The sequence below is a fragment of the Gymnoscopelus microlampas genome (genome assembly GCF_963454915.1).
Source record: "Gymnoscopelus microlampas genome assembly, chromosome: 22".
Classification (NCBI taxonomy): Eukaryota; Metazoa; Chordata; class Actinopteri; order Myctophiformes; family Myctophidae; genus Gymnoscopelus; species Gymnoscopelus microlampas.
In genome coordinates, this window is record NC_139959.1 from 41,784,469 (window position 1) to 41,802,576 (window position 18,108).

Here is an 18,108-nt window from a genome sequence, read left to right on the forward strand (position 1 = left end):
AAAAGAAGGATATAAAAAATAGAAAAAGTGCTCCTAGGAGCACAGGTCTCCGCCAGGTCAGGTACGTTATTGTGGCCTCCTGGTGGCGCTATAATAGGCCAATGTGAAAAGGGTGCCATTCATTCCTAGGCCGTGCACAGCAATCGGACACTGCATGTATGATTTGAGACATTTTGTTCTAAAAATGTGTTTTGCTAAATTTGACCTGCTGGTGACGCTATAACAGGCCAATGTTAAAAGGGTGGCATTTGTTCCTCAACATAGTGCAAATGTGCATTCAAAGTTTCACCGTAATCGGACGCTGCATTCATGATTTGCGGCATTTTGTTCAAAACGGGCCACTCCTGAAAACATTACATGTCAATGTTAGCCAATCAGGATGAAATATGAAAACTCAAACAGATCCGTCTTGATCACATGACTATAAAGATCATGTGTACCGGTTTGCGTGAAATTTGGATCAAATCTGAAGGCTTAATATCAAAGAAATTGTTTTACATAAGTCTGCCTCCTGGTGGCGCTATAAAAGGCAAATGTGAAAAATGCAGGGCAAAGATTTTTCCTTGGCCTCTAGAGAGTGTGCATACAAAGTTTTACACTGATCGGTGCAGTTATAGGTAAAAACACGAATCGGCCTGTTACAGCGCCACCATGAGGCTGATTCGAACATTTTTAAATGGCATTTCTTCCTCGGCCTGATGGGAATGTGTGTGCAACATTTCACAGACATTGCATGCTGTGTTCATGATTTGAGGCATTTTGTTCGAAACGGAGTACTCCTCCAAACTTTGAAAGACATTTTTTGCCAATCAGGATGGAATATGAAAAATCTGAAAGGAGACGTTTCTTTTAATGACTATAGAGATACTGTGTACCGATTTGAGGGATTTTTGGCCAAAATATGTAGGAGTACTGTTCAAAAATGTGTTTTGCACAAATCGGCCTCCTGGTGGCGCTATAAAAGGCCCATGTGAAAAAATTGGAGCAGAGGTTCTGCTCTGGCATCCAGGGAGTGTGTGTGCACAGTTTCGCTGCGATCAAGCCAACGGTGCCAGAGATTAGCTGTCCACAAAATGGACAGAATGACACACGGACGGACGGACACACACATGGACGGACGGACAGGGGGTAAAACATACTCTTTTTCAACTTCAAAGGTTTGGGTTTGTTTACCTCCCTTTGTATGGAATCTCAGAGGCGCGGTGCGCTGAGAATTGACTTAGATTTCCCAAAGTGGCTCGACTGAAGAGGAAACCTTTGTGCGCTTAAGACATTAAAGGTTTGGGGGATTTGGACTCAGGTCTAGCCGGACAGCAGAGTACATAGTGTTTTTTATTTTATTCGATGGTTTGTTTTTTTTCTTTCTCGGGAGGCACCGGGTACTTTCGTTCCAGCAATGGGCACTAAGGCGCCCATCACTGTTTGCTTTGATGCCTTCCTTTTGCTCTCTTTGTGCTAAAGAAGAAGAAAAAATATATAAATATACAAAATGTTTCTCCTGAAGTGCTCCTATGCGCCCTATCAGTAGTCACTTGACTATTATATGAAAATTGAGAAGAGTTTCTATATGTTTCCGTTGGGGTTGTGTGGGACAGACGTGGTTATGGGGCTGTGTTTTTTTTCCACATACGTTTAACTTTTTTGTGTTTTTTCAGAAAATGAACGCTTTACTTGATCATAAAGCATCACACAATGACTTATTGCTCGATATTTTAATGTAGGAAATGCTAAATAACTGCAATAATAGTCAGTATAGGGAGTTTGACTCTTAATGCCAGTGATAGCGTTTCTCAAGAGTGTAGTTGTCACACATTTCCACCGGGGGCAGAGGATATACTCTGTCACTCTGCCCGGTGACTAATGAACGACAATGAAGGATTTTCAAGTCACCGTGAAGTCTGAACGACTCTCATTTTTCACAGGTTCTTGTCAAGAAGAAGAAACTTCACCCCCCGTTGAAAAAAAGAAGAAGAAAGGAAGAAAAGAAGAAGAAGATGGCTGACCAATGGCAGGAGTCGTTCGACCACGCTGTGGCTGTGGCCAGGAAAGCCGGAGAGGTATTATAAATCTATGAGCCACGCCGTCCACAATGGAGCTGTCACCACACCCCCCTCCCCCCATCCCACTGGCCCTGACATTTATCACACATTAACCCAGCAAGACCGGGAACGCATCTGTGTCATTTTAGATTTTTAACTATAAGCATCATTTTATACTTTGGGCTATTCAAAAATAGCAGATCTACAAGCTCATAGCGTGGCACCGAGTGCCGCACTATGAGCTTGTAGATTATTTTTTTTTATCTTGAACATTTTTGGAAATCTTTGAATACATATATATTTTTTGACTAAAATTTTAAACTCGAATCTTTGCTTCTGGGAACAACGTAATTTGATGGGGATCGGTGGGTGGTCCTTCACAAGAAAAAGGTTTGAGCACCACTGATATTCAAAAATAGCAGATGTACAAGCTTGTATATTTGCTATTTTTTGGGAAAAATATTTGTGGAAATCTTTGAATATATATATTTTAAAGCGAACATTTTAACTCAAATATTTGCTTCTGGGGGATTCTACAAATGTCTTCTAAATCCTAGCATTTTTTTTTGTTTTTTTTAAACGTATGTTGCTATAATATCAGTGCTTCTCAAACTTTTTCATGTCAAGGATCCCCATCTCAAAATATGTTGTTCCAGGGACCCCCAGAAGCAGAGATTGGAGTTAAAAATGTATATATATATATATATATATATATATATATATATATATATATATATATATAACTATATATATATATCCAAAGATTTGCACAAAAAATCCACCATTTTTTGAAAAATAGCAGATCTACGGGCTAATAGCACGGCACTGAGTGCCATCCTATGAGCTTGTAGATCTGCCATTTATTTTTAAAAATAAATAAAAATGACACAGATGCGTTCCTGGTCGTAATGTCTTAAGAGTGACTGTCAAAAAGCCCAAAGTTGCTCTCCACTCCAGACTCTCATGCTGGAGGGCCTGTCAGCGGCCCCCGACATGATTTATTGTTTGTAATCTCAAACGGGGTGACTATTAACACATCGGGTGCCAGCATTTTTTCATAACAACTTACCGTGGGTGCCAGCATTCTCCCCATTGACTGCGCTTTGCTGTTTAAAGCTTCCGCGTGCGTTACAAGCAAATCCACGCAAAAAAAAGCATCGATTCATGTTGTGCCATGAGCATGGCTACAGCCTGGAACCATAACATTTCCCTCGCGGGTTACAACGGGGGGGGGGGATCGCGCATGACCGGTTTTACCCACAGGAAACAGATTCGGAGATATAGGCGTTTCAAAGTAGGAAATAGACAGGAAGCGGATGGGGAAAAAAATGTTGTTTCCGGTGAGCAATCTGGCACTTCCTTCGCAGGATTACAATGGGTGCTCCCAGAGCTGCTCTAGCCCCGCCCGCGCGGAGAAAAACGACAAAAACAAAAAGACTAAACTCACGGTTCAGACCGTGTTCGGCACCGAAGCGCCACTATGTAAACACACGGTTCAGACCATGTTCGGCACCCGATGTGTTAAAAAGAAGTGTGATGTTCCCCCCAGGCTATTAGACTTACAGACGATGGGATAGAGCACTGACTGTGAATACATTTGCTCATGTAAATGCTCATTATACTCTTAACACTGTCTTTGTCTGAGGCATGACTTCTGCTTTGGTCTTGTGGCTTTTTTTTTTACTTAAATCCGTTGGTCAAGTGCAATTACAACAGTGTAGTGGTTCCCAAGTGGTTCCCAAATTGAGGGTTTGGGACCCCCCAGGGGGGTCCCCCACATTATTTTGGTGGGGGTCCCCAGATGATTAGCTTAAAGGGATAGTTCACCCTTTTTTTTTATGGATTAGTCACCCCATGGAGACTTGAATTCATGGATATTTTTGAGGATTTTGTCACATTCCTAAGACAATAATTTGATGACCAGCGGAACCGGTAGGCAGCGGTTCCGGTAGGAGACACAAAGGAGACTATTTGTGTCTCCTACCGTAACCGCTACCGGTCATCAAATTATTCTCTTAGGAATGAGACAAAAACAAAAACTTTTTTTTTTTTCATTTTGGGGGTGAACTGTGCCTTTAAAGTGCAACATTGTTTTCTCACTCAACAGTAAACAAAGCCACATACAGTATAAGTGTATACAGGGTATATCTGCACATTTATAAAGTTACAATTTAAGGACTTTTAAGACCTTTTTATTACCAAATTGGCCAAATTGTCAAATAGTACGTAAGAAAGAGGCAAACATTGTGGAAAATAGCCGATCTACAAGCTCACAACGCCTCACAGTGCGAGGCGTTGTGAGCTTGTAGATCTGCTATTTTCACAATATTTATCTGTGGAACCGAGTCAAACTAAATGTAATGCCTACAATTCCCAGTGCTTGTCAGGGTGGGGGGTCCCCAGTTCAAATAACAATTAACTCAAATCTTTGCTTCTGGGGGTCCCTGGAACAACATATCTTGAGATGGGGGTCTGCGAGCAAATACAATACATATCATTTGGGGTCCTTGACATGAAAAAAGTTTGAGAACCACTGATATTATAGCAACAAAAAATGTGTATACATATATGTGTATACATATATATATATATATATATATATATATATATATATATATATATATATATATATATATATATATATATATATATATAATTATTATTATTATTTTTAACTGTTAGGATTCAGAAGAGATTTGTAGAATCGAAGCAAAGATTAGAATTAAACATGTTTGCACAGATGTTCACGATTAAAAAATAAAAACAATTGAATAGTCAAATAAATCAACAAATTACTCAGATACATACTTTTACTTTTACTCCACTCCTCACTTTAGTTACTAGTTACTTTGTAGATATAAATGATTACATTATAAAACATACATTAACCACTTTAGCCCTATTTTATACCTAGGCTATTTGAAAATAGCAGATCTACAAGCTCACAACGTGTCGCATCGCGACGCGTTGTGAGCTTGTAGATCTGCTATTTTCAAACATTTTAGTACTTTTACTTTTGGTACTTTAAGTATATTTTGATGCCAATACTTTTGTACTTTTACTCAAGTAACATTTTGAACTCAGGCCTTTTTACTTGTACGAGTATATTGATACTTTTACTCCAGTAAAAAAATGTGAGTACTTCTTCCTGCACTTTTAATGTGATGTGAGGATAAAGATGGATTGTGATTGGTTTGTTTGTACCAGGTGATCAGAGACGCCCTGCAGAATGACGTGAAGATCATGACCAAGAGCTCTGCTGTGGACCTGGTGACTCAGACCGACCAGAGGGTGGAGAAGATCATCATCTCCTCTGTCAAGGAGAAGTTCCCCGATCACAGGTTAGACATGCTGTACAGTGGTGGAAAAATACAAGTATATTTACAGAAAAATAGTTAATTTACAGCTAATTTATTTTGGCAAGCTAGAAGACTTGTCTAGGTCCAGTCACAAATGGTGCTATTTTAGGGCGGTTTTGAAGGAGGGTAGGTATCACACTTTTTGATGGTTGGTGGTAGGGCACATCATGTAATAACTGTGACAGGCCTACAGTAGCTGTTGTCCTTTCTGTTACTGGGACACATTTGGGTTAAGGGTTATAGGGTTATAGGGTCATGTCCTAAAACATTTTGACAAAGCAGAACATTTGCTTTTATGTTCACAGGTTCCCGTTCGTGGCGGTGTCTATCGGCTTTGCTGTCAATAAAGAGGTTTGTAAAAAAAAAACAAGTCGGGGATTAACCCATTGAGACCGGGATCTGTGTCATTTTAAGATGTCTTTGGCTATTCAAAAATAGCAGATCTACAAGCTCATAGCGCGCCATGAGCTTATAGACCTGCTTTTTTTTATTGTGAAAAATCTGTGCAAATCTTTAAATATATATATATTTTTTGTGTCTTCTAAATCTAAAAAAGCATATGTTGCTATAATCAAACGTTTTTCATGTCAAGGACCCCCAAAATGTATGTATGTATTTGGCCGCAGACCCCCATCTCAAAATATCTTGTTCCAGGGACCCCCCAGAGGCAAAGATTTCAGTTAAAAATGTTAATCTGCTTGTAGTGTCTAAAGTCCTATACTTTTAGGCACTACTGGTTGCCGACAGCTAGGGTTGTTTCGACGTGTGCTAGAATAACTGAAGTCCAAACCGTCCGTAAAGTTCATAACAAAAAGATTTATTCTTAGTAGCTTTTGTGCCAATCACTCCAGTATGCAAATAATAAATACAGAAGCATAAACACTTAAACGTACGGTGGCTAAATCAACAGCCCTCCTAAACACAGTCAAAAAACTGTTTGCCTCCTATCAGCAACACCTGCCCTTGATTACAGACAGGGTTAAATACCCTGTAACCCTGGCAACCTTGGCCTTGACCAAGCCCTGTGGTGACATCATCAATTTAGAAACAAAATGGCTCAAATGGCTCTTACACTGCTATTTTAGATCTGCTATTTTTGAATAGCAAAAATAAATCTTGACAATTGACAGAGATGTGTTCCCGGTCTTAATGGAAGGAAGTGTGTAATGACAGAAACAGCTCAGTCCTTCTGCAATTTTTTTCATATTAGAGACCGTTGGTTGATCTCTGGTCTGAAGGATAAAACGCTGTTTCCTGTGTTTTCATCTGGAGTTTGGCGTAGTGTACAGCTGTCTAGAAGACAAGATGTACACGGGGAGGAAGGGGAAAGGAGCCTTCTGTGACGGAGAGAGACTGCAGGTGTCCGACGTGACAGGTACAATGTGTGTGTGTGTGTGTGTGTGTGTGTGTGTGTGTGTGTGTGTGTGTGTGTGTGTGTGTGTGTGTGTGTGTGTGTGTGTGTGTGTGTGTGTGTGTGTGTGTGTGTGTGTGTTGCGTGCGTGCGTGTGTACATTAACACCCTACTTCAGGGATCGTCAACGTTTTCAGGCCAAGGACCCCCTAGCTGAGAAAGAGATGAAGCAGGGAACTCCGCTCTATATTGTATAAAATTGTGTTTCAGATTACAGATTTGACTTAGTCTGCTCTTTTTCCCCTCTACACCTCTTTGCCGAAAATAGCCGATCTACAAGCTCTCAACGCCTCGCAGCACGAGGCGTTGAGAGCTTGTAGATCTGCTATTTTCGGCTAATGTTCCCCTCAGAAAAGGAATTCTAGGGTTCAAATGGTTAATGTAAAAAAACGAAATCCTATCGCTCAAAGATTTGGCGGACCCCCTATAGTAGCTCTGTGGACCCCCTAGGGGTCCCGGACCCCCTGTTGAAGACCCCCGCCCTACTTGATCATACTACAGCGTCACACAAGCTCGAAACGCAGCGCGTTTCGAGCTTGTAGATCTGCTACTTTTGATGCTTTTGAATTTGAATCCTAAAAAGTCAGAGTTTTGTACATAATGGGGTGCAGCACCCACAGAGATGATAATATCAAACACCTGGTTGATATTTTACAGAGATCAGGAAGTCCATGATCATCAGTGAGCTGGGCTCCAACAGGGACAAGGAGACGGTCACCAAGATCTTCTCCACCATGCAGAAGATCCTCTGTATACCCGTGCACGGGTGAGTAGACGTGCACCACACACACACATGCACACACACACACGTGCACACCCTCATGCACACATGATCACGTTTTACAACGTTCAACCTGGTGCTGTCCCTATATGTTCTGGGCTTGTCAAAATAACTTAACATCTAGCAAAAATGGCGCTCTGACTCCTCTGGTGCGTTGTCCTCTTAGAACGATGGCATTTGGTACAAGGTCTGTTAAAGGGATAGTTCACCCCCAAAATGACTTTTTTTCCTATGGATTAGTCACCCCATGAAGACTTGAATTCATGGATTTTTTTCCTATTTTTTTTGCATTCCTAAACCAATAATTTGATGACCGGCAGCGGTTCCGGTAGGAGACACAAAGAGTCTCCTCTGTGTCTCCTACCGGAACGCCTGCCTACCGGTCCGCTGATCATCAAATTATTGGCTTATTAGGAATGTGACAAAAACTAAAAAATGTCCATGAATTCATGTCTTCATGGCGTGACTAATCCATAGAGAAAAAATAATAATTGGGGGTGAACTATCCCATTAAGAGGACTTTGTACTCAATTCATAGAAACATTGTGAAGTAGTGTGACAGGTACAGGTGTCTTTGTGGTGTAGTGTATCTTGTAGATAAAGTGAAGGGTCGCACTCAGAGTGGCAAAGATCAGTGAGTTTCTTTGATTTCTCCATATACCTTTTACAAAGACATCAACGTTTCGGCAGTGTGACGATCCAGCCTTCGTCAGTGTGATGAACGCTGGATAGGACCCCAACGGAAACAAGTCTGCAAGGACTTTTTTTGGTCGGACCGTTTAGACAAAAGTATTATAAATGTAACTGTGTTGTTTTACATTCTTTTGCTTAATAAAAATGTCAATCAATTTCAATCAATCAGGCCGAAACGTGTGTCTCTGTGTAAAAGCAGTGGTGGAAAAAGCACTACATCTTTTTTACTTAAGTAAAAGTATCAATACCTGCAATATAGAAATACTTTGTTAGAAGTAAAAGTCCGGAATTAAAAATGTACTTGAGTTAAAGTACAAAAGTATTCGCATCGAAATGTACTGAAAGTACCAAAGGCAAAAGTACTCTTTATGCGACGCGTTGTGAGCTTGTAGATCTGCTATTTTCAAATAGCCAAAGTGTATAGGGATAAAGTGGTTAATGCATGTTTTGTAATAATAATAAATCTACAATGTAACTAATTGTAGTGGAGTAAAAAGTACAATATTTGCCATGTAGTGCAGTAGAAGTAAAAGTATTGAAAATTGAAAATAGTCCAGTAAGGTAAAAATTCCTCAAAAGTACAGTACTTGAGTAAATGTGCTTAATTACTTTACACCACTGTAAAAAGGCAATCACATATACAAGCTCGCAACGCAACACATTGTGAGCTTGTAGATCTGCAAATGTTTGCTGTTTGAAGTACTACAGTATATAGGAGAGTTAAAGTGTTTAACACAGATTATACAAAAGGTAGTTCCGACCAAGCAATCTGATTGGTTGAAATAGCTATCTAGCCGTGCTTCAAACCAGCATGATAGCACGGGCCTAATCATTAATAAATCACTCCGCACTGCAGTCCGCACCTGATTAGACCATATATGGCACAGCTGTGCTGTGACGTCACGCTGTCCCACGGTAGGAAAACAAACAGACAGTAGCCTGACCCACCGCCGCCACCGGAGAACAAACAGCTATGCAAAATGGACTATGTTGGTTAATTTTGACTATAGGTATCGCACGGCGAAAATAGCCGATCTACAAGTTCACAACGCGTCGCCATCGCAACGCGTTGTCAGCTTGTAGATCAGTTATTTTGGCCACGTGACACGGTCGTACGACGGAGCATATAGCCTACTGGAATCAGCTGTGTTGATGAGACGGTGCCTCAGAGCGCTGCTACAGGGACTATTTAATGTCTCAGTCAAATAAACTCTTCTCTTTACAGGGAAACGGATAATAGCGAAAACATTTTTATTATTAATTGCCCCACAATATGAATACATTTGGGTGTGTTTTGTTGGTAACTGTTGTATAATCGCAATATTACACTCGAGGGTGTGCTTTACCTACATTATTGGCACTTCAGTGATGCTTGCGGAACTCGGCTCCGCCTCGTTCCTGACCGCATCACTGGCGTGCCAATAATGACGTTAAAGCACACCCTCTCGTGTAATATTGCTTAAACCTAGTTTCCCCCCCAATGTGTCCCACAGCAGGCCACAAACGTCATAAACAATACCAGACATTCATGAAAAGACACTTTGTCTTACATTCAATAATGAAGTCACTGCGGGAGAGCGTTGTGCAAAGTGTAGAAAGTGACAGAGGGAGATGTCTGGGCCAAGTGGTTTCACCGTTGTTCCTTTATACAGTGGAACAACTTCATGTCATGTGGGATAAAGGACGACTTCAATCTTTTTGATGCAGCATGCAGGAGCCTGAATCTGATGGGAGAGGCATTCATTCTCTGTGTGAAGGTGGGAGTATTATAGAGGCCAGGCAACAGTGGTGTAAAGTAACTAAGTACATTTACTGAAGTACTGAGGATATTTTTACTTTACTGGAGTCTTTCCGGTTTCAGTACTTTTACTTCTACTCCACTACATCTCAGAGACAAATATCGTACTTTTTACTGCACTACAATTATTTGAAAACTTTAGTTACTTTGTAGATTTTGATTATTATTACAAAACATACATTAACCACTTCAGCCCTACAGTATATACATTTCGGCCATTTGAAAATAGCAGATCTACAAGCTCACAATGCATCGTGATGCGACGCATTGTGAGCTTGTAGATCGGCTATTTTCAAACGTTTTTTTTTTATATATTAGAAAACTTGTGAAATGGGACATTCTGCAAACTTCAGGACTCTCTGAAACTGGTGCGATTGGTCTCAATAGAGACAGACATTCAGGATGCTTCTCGAGGGCACACTACACAGTGACTGCACCCGTTTCATGTAACACTATGTTTATTTGCACCTGTGACGTTGTAATGTGATTCAAATGTTTGTTATTGTTTTTCTTTATGTGTTTTATATGCTGTTATCAGGGCGTCCTTGAAAAAGAGAGCTTGCTCTCAAACAGTGTTGATTTCGTGGACTAAAACTATGATGAAAAATGTTGGTCGACTACTTTTTTTTCACTGAAGAAAACTAGATAAAATCTAAGCTATGATGACTAAAACTAAGACTAAATATGTTGACGATTTCCTCAACAAATAAAAACTAGACTAAAATGTCAGTGAGGGACGAGTGGAGAAGAGATCCAGTAGAACTAAAAGTCAGTTTATGTTTGGTTGTGCTCGGGTGTTGCTCTCTTGTAGATCTGCTATTTTCAGCATGCAACCAAGTGTAAAATCAGCCATTACGACGCCATCAAGGCACCACCAAAATACATTTTAAATCAACGGTAGATTTAGTCGACTATAACTAGACTACAAGTAAAACATTTCAAATGACTAAAATATGACTAAAACTAAATGGAATTTTATTCAAAAGACTATGACTAAAACTAAATCACAATTTTGCTGTCAAAATCAACACCACTTTCAACGGGCTTCTCTGAATAAATAAAGGAAAAAGAAAGAAAGAAAGAAGTAAAAATAGCAATACCACCATGTAGAGATCTTCAGGGTCTAATCCCCTTCAGGGTGATTAGACTCCTCCTCCTCCTCTATCACGTCAGGGTCTAATCAATCACCCTGTCGGGGAGGATTATTTCTCGATAATGACCCGTTGGACCCATTGATTATCCCTTTGCTTTAATCCATACCTGTGTGGTGCTTTGACCTTTGTGACCTTTGTGACCTTTGTGACCTTTTCTAGGATCCGTGGCTCGGGGACCGCTGCCACCAACATGTGTCTGGTGGCCACGGGCGCCGTGGAGGCCTTCTTCGAGATCGGGATCCACTGCTGGGACGTCGCCGCCGGGGCCGTGATCGTCACCGAGGCCGGGGGGAGTCCTGCTGGACGTGGACGGTGGGTAGTAGAGCATTGGTGGGGTCCCCCAGGGGCCTGGGGGGGGGGGGGGGGGGGGGGGGGGGGTACATTTACTTAAGTACTGTACTTAACCCAAGATATCATCATTTGAAGATTTCCTGCTCCATTCACTTCCTGTTTAAGCTTTTACTGAAAAAAGCTGTATCTCGGCTCATGAGCACTTTTTTTTTACTATGCATTTTTGTCTGGCAAAATGTTTGAAAATAGCAGATCTACAAGCTCACAACGCGTCGCGTCGCTTTTGGAGAAAAACGTTCAGAACCCAAGATATCATCATTTAAATATTTGCTGCTTCATTCACTTCTTGTTTAACTTATTACTGAAAAAGGCTGTATCTCGGCTCCTGAGCACTTTGTTTTTACTATGTATTTTTGGCTAGCACAGTTTTTTTATTTCATTGGCACTGAATGAGTTAAGTACAATTTTGAGGTATTTGTGCTTTACTGGAGTATTTCCGATTTCCAATACTTTTACTTCTACTACATCTCAGAGGCAAATATTGTACTTTTACTCCAGTACAATTATTTGAAAATTTTAGTTACTTTGCAGATATAAATTATTACATTATAAAACATACATTAACCACTTCAGCCCTATTTTATACACAGGCTATTTTCAAACGTTTGAGAACTTTTACTTTTGGTACTTTAAGTATATTTTGATGCCAATACTTTTGAACTTTTACTCAAGTAGTTTTAGAATTCCGGAATTTTAATTGTAACAGAGTATTTCTGCATTGCAGTATTGATACTTTTACTTAATTAAGTAAAAAAATTGAGTACTTTTTCCACCACTGGAGGTTCCTGACCGACGATATAGTAATTATGCAACACCGGTTATTGGGGCAGAGACCTTGTCATGGCAGTCAGTGGTTGGTTACCATGGTTACCATGTGGGCATGAGAGATTAAGCCACCCCTGGATGGGGACGTGTCAACAGAAAGAGAGTAACAAAGTGGTAACATTATCACCTCTTCCTCACAGGTCCTCCTAGTGTAAACTGAACCCCGTCTGTATAGGACAGAAATGACAGGAAATTGGGGTTTTTGTTTCAGGCTGGAGGAAGTTATGTGACAAACAGTTTATTTAGACGGAACAGCTCATTAATAAACACTCAGTGGTTCAACCAGTGGTCCTTGAGGGGATTGCAGGTGGTCCCCAGCTAAATGATGGAGAGTTGGTAACCAAATGGACCCTTATTAGATCTTTAACTATTGAAAGTGTAAAATGAAACCAAATGGACCAGGGGTGATGCAGCTTTGATGATAGAGAGGGCCACTATATTTCAACACTCACTCCAAAGGGCCACATTGCATATACTGTAGGCTACACAAAAGTAGCAAAAATAGCCGATCTACAAGCTCAAAACGCGTCGCACTGCGACGCGTTTTGAGCTTGTAGATCTGCTATTTTTGCTATTTTTGCATTGGAATCCTGATTTTCTTTTTTCTATTTTTGAATTGGAATTCTGAAAAGTTACATTTTTATTTAATTTCCAATTCATTTAGTTATACTTATACTAATTTTATGAACTTAAATACAAACACATTGGACATAAAAAAGACAATAGAATGTTAATGCTAGTCATTTAAGCTACTAATATAGACTGAAGTAATTAAAGCGGGTCATGTTTGCCTGTTTGCAATTGTAAACAGCTGAAATCAATAATATATCAGTATTCTGATATTAACCTGCGGGCCGCATTAAGTGAAGGTGAAGGCTGCATGTGGCCCCCGGGCCGCCACTTGCCCTGAAATGGACCCTTCATTTACAAGACGTCTTCACAATTAGAGAATGTAGAATTTTTATTTCACTGGTGGTCCCCGGACCACTGGTTGAGAACCACTGTCCCAGAGTAAGGCAGGCTTAGTCCATGTAACGTTTTGTACTCTTTACAAGCTTGTTTGAAAACTTTAACCCATTAAGACCGCGAACGCATCTGTGTCATTTTAAGATTTCTTTGGGCTATTCAGAAATAGTAGATCTACAAGCTTTGTTATATATGTATATATACATATATATATATATATATATATATATATATATATATATATATATATATATATATATATATATATATATATATATATATATATATATATATATATATATATAATATTTTTTTTTTTTTTTTAAGCGAACATTTGTAACTCAAATCTGTGCTTCTGGGGGTCCCTGGAACAAAACATTTTGAGATGGGGGTCTGCGGCCAAATACATATCTAAAAATGTTTTCTAAATCCTAACAGTATGTTGCTACATCAGTGGTGCTACAACTTTTGTGTATGTATTTGGCCACAGACCCCCATCTCAAAATATTTTGTTCCAGGGACCCCCAGAAGCACAGATCGGAGTTAAAAATGTTCGCTTTAAGATATATATGTTCAAAGACTTGCACAGATTTTCAAGATAAAAAAAAAGCAGACCTACAACTACAAGGCACTCGCTCTGAGATTGTAGATCTGCTTTTTTTTAATAGCCAAATAAATCTTAAAATGACACAGATGCGTTCTTGGTCTAATGGATTTAGAAAAGATCAATGAATGCTCAACCAATATTATGACTGTGAAAAGATGTCAGGTCATGTTGTAGCCCTTATCGTAGGGGGTCTAAAGGAAATATATGAACATATACTGTATGTTTTTATATATGCAAAACATATGTTTATCATATATGTGACATATTTGATATTGAACCCAGTTTGTCATGTATTGATACGATGTGTATAGGTGGACCGTTTGACCTGATGTCTCGAAGGATGGTGTCCGCCAACAACAAAACCATCGCCGACCGCCTGGTCGAGGAGATCGACATCTTCCCGGCCGAGAGAGACCACGCTCCCAAGCAGAAGAAATAAAAGCGTAACCTGGGTTTGTCGTCTCTGTTGGGTGTGTAAACCTCATTAAAAGCAGTGGCGTGCACAGACATTTTGAGGGGCAGGTGCTCAAGTAAATTATACTTTTTTTTGTTTACTTGGTCTGCTCTTTTTTCCCTCTACACCTATTCCTCTTTGCCAAAAATAGCAGATCTACAAGCCCACAACGCCTCGCAGCGCGAGGCGTTGTGGGCTTGTAGATCTGCTATTTTTGGCTAAAGTTCTCCTCAGAAAAGGGATGTTAGGTTTCGAGTGGTTATGGTAAAAAAGAAAAATCATATCACATAAAGATTTGGCTGACCCCCTGTAGTAACTCTGAGGACCCCCTAGGGGTCCCGGACCCCCTGTTGAAGACCCCTGCTGTAAACTGGAAAAGAAAGGGCACTTCTGGTCAAGAGGGCAAAGGGCAGGTGCTCTAGCGCCACCTAGAGTCTATCTGTGCACGTCCCTGTTAAAAAGCATCAAAAGTAGCAGATCTACAGGCTCAAAAGGCGACGCATTTGCGTCGCGTTTCGAGCTTGTAGATCTGCTACTTTTGTGTGACGCTGTAGTATGATCAAGTAGGCGCGTTAATTGACGTTAAAACAAACACAAAAGGTTATGGAAATAAGAGGTTTCTGCCCGACAACAACAACGATATACTGAATGTGTCTGGTCTCATGCTTTTCTTATGGTTTTGTTTTTGGCTTATGGAGCGATTCATTAAAGGTAGGGTAAGGGATTTTTTTTGGTTAAAATAAGTGTTAATTATCTCTATATTCTGATAATAATCGTTGCTATAGAGTGTTTGATCAGTAACAGGAGTTTCCACGTCTCTCCAGCTCTTTATTAAAACAGAAAAATGGATACCGATTTTATCCAATCAGGATAGAGAAGTCAGTCAGGATACAGATTAAACAAGTTAAATTGGAAGTGATGACACAAAGAAATGAGCAGACACACATTGGAACTGGAACACTTTTTTATACATTTGTATCCCTCGATTTTGTAACCCTTTTTTCAACCGGTGCCAATTTTCTATGTGATCCTGGGCACTACACTCCCCCCCACCAGCCTAGGGAGCCCAGGGCCGAGCTCATGCCTCCTCGGAACTGGAACACTATAAAATATGATGCTGATAACTGAGTACTCTCTCCTGATTGGCTGAAATGTTGTCACCTACCTTGAATATGTATGTTCTGTTTATTAAAGAGCTGGAGAGACATGGAGACTCCTGTTACTGAACAAACACTCACAATATAGTGCATCAACCTTCTAACAAAAAAAAAAGTTTTAACCAAAGAATATCTCTTAACCTAAACCTTTAATTTGTGTACCATAATTTCATACCACCAAAGTGTCACCTTGTGTTGTCAACGTCACACCACGGCGGCTCAGATGTGTAACTGTAGAATAAATCAAATCAAACATTCCAACAACGTGCCTTTTTTCTGAATAAAAATACAAGTTATCTTAATTGCAATTGGTGCTCTTATTATTTACATGGCAGATGCTTTTGCAAGAACATTGGCAATATATTATTTTCCAGCGAAAGGGAAATGACCAATTCAGCCAGCAATTACACAAAAAAAAACTTGAGCTTTACTCTCTGCTTGTTTGCCTCCCTTTTTATGCGTCTGTCAAAACAGTATTGATTGAAGTGGAAGATGGCGGTAATGTTGTGCCTGGCTCAGAGCCCTCGGGAAATTGCGGTGAATCCACTAATCACGCCCATTCTGAGCTACTCACACAAAATGGAAATTCATTCACACTTTCATGTCGGAGTGTCTTTATGTAATGTTCCATGTAGGATTCCTACATATTTTAGTCATATTTTAGTCATCTGAAATGTTTTAGTTTTTGTCTAGTTTTAGTCGACTAAATTTACAGTTGATTTAGTCGACTAAAGCCGATCTACAAGCTCACAACGCGTTGCACTGCGACGCGTTGTGAGCTTGTAGATCTGCTATTTTCAGAGCTCAACACCTGAGCCCAACCAAACATAAAATGACTCGTCTTTTAGTTCTACTTCTACTGGATCTCCTCTCCACTCGTCCCTCACTGACATTTTAGTCTAGTTTTTATTTGTTTGTCAATTATATTTAGTCTTAGCTTAGTATTTAGTCCAGGGGTCTTCAACGTTTTCAGGCCAAGGACCCCCCTAACTGAGAAGAGAGATGAAGCAACGCCTCTCAACGCCTCGCAGCGCGAGGCGTTGAGAGCTTGTAGATCTGCTATTTTCGGCTAATGTTCCCGTCAGAAAAGGAATTCTAGGGTTCAAGTGGTTTTGTAAAAAAAACTAAATCCTATCACACAAAGATTTGGCGGACCCCCTGTAGTAACTCTGAGGACCACCTAGGGGTCCCGGACCCCCTGTTGAAACCCCTGATTTAGTCTAAGCTTAGTAGTTTAGTTTTTATTTAGTTTTCCTCAATGAAAAAAGGAAGTCGACGGACATTTTTAGTCATATTTTTGTCGACAAAATCAACACTGTCATGTTGTCATATAAAGCTACTTTAATGTGACATTTTCATTTGGTTTGTCACACTTCTTAAGCCATAATATACTGGTAGTGGGGGGGTTGGGGGGGGGGGTGAATGGGGGCACTTAACTAATCACACACTGATGGCTATTTTGACTGTGGAAACCAATCAGTTAACCCATCCAAGCCTGGAACGCATCTGTGTCACTTTGGCTATTAAAACAAATAGCAGATCTACAAGCTCATTGAGCGGCACCGAGTGCCACGCTATGAGCTTGTAGATCTGCTATAAAAAATACATTTAAAAAAAACAATCGTGAAAATGTATGCATATCTTTGAAAATAATATACATTTTTAACTCAAATCTTTGCTTCTGGGGGGTCCCTGGAACAACATATTTTGATGGGGGTCCGTCCGCGGCCAAATACATATAATTTTGGGGGTTCTTGTTATGAAAAGGTTAGAGAACCACTGATTATAGCAAACATACGTTGAAAAAAAAGAAACTGTTAGGATTTAGAAGACATTCGTAGAATCCCCCAGAAGCAAAGATTTGAGTTACAAATGTTCGCTTCAAAAAATATATCTATTCAAAGATTTGCACTCATTTTCACGATAAAAATAAATAGCTATGAGCTTGTAGATCTGCTATTTTTGAATAGCCAAAAATATAAAATAATGGTTACAGCTAAAAATTCTAAATTGACACAAAGGTTTTAAAGGTTTAATCTATCTGCACACTCAAACACACCTCCTATCTTTTCTAATGTGTAATTATCTGATGGCAGTGAAATTCCACTAGATGTGATTACCCTCATTAGAGAGAAGCAATCTGAGTCGCTAAGTGAAGTCAATACTAGATTACACTTTATGAACACACACAACCACTCCTTTCTAACTCTATGCGCATAGCCACCATGGTGTAAAAGTAACTAAGTACATTTACTCAAAGTATTGTGCTTTTTTTAGGTACAATTTTGAGTTTTTTTTTTTTTGCTTTACTGGAGTATTTCCAATTTTCAATACTCTTACTTCTACTCCACTACACACACACACACACAAATTCACCTTTAAGCAGGCCAAAGGATTCTCCCTTATTCTCCCCTTATTTAACCCCATTCCCCTATCCTCCTTTTTTTCCTTTTTCCCCTCTACTCTGTACAGTACTTAATAGTATTTTATATTTGTGATGATATTGGTGTTAT

At 39.8% G+C, this 18,108-nt stretch overlaps 1 pseudogene across 1 annotated transcript; it reads left to right on the forward strand.

Moving 5' to 3' along the window:
- Positions 1-1,927: 1,927 nt before the first annotated feature.
- LOC311038648 (inositol monophosphatase 1-like) lies at positions 1,928-14,423 on the forward strand (annotated as a pseudogene). Its single transcript, XR_014602944.1, has 7 exons — positions 1,928-2,057; positions 5,247-5,414; positions 5,681-5,749; positions 6,665-6,773; positions 7,467-7,575; positions 11,395-11,547; positions 14,296-14,423. The product of XR_014602944.1 is annotated as an inositol monophosphatase 1-like (transcript).
- The last annotated feature ends 3,685 nt before the right edge of the window (positions 14,424-18,108 follow it).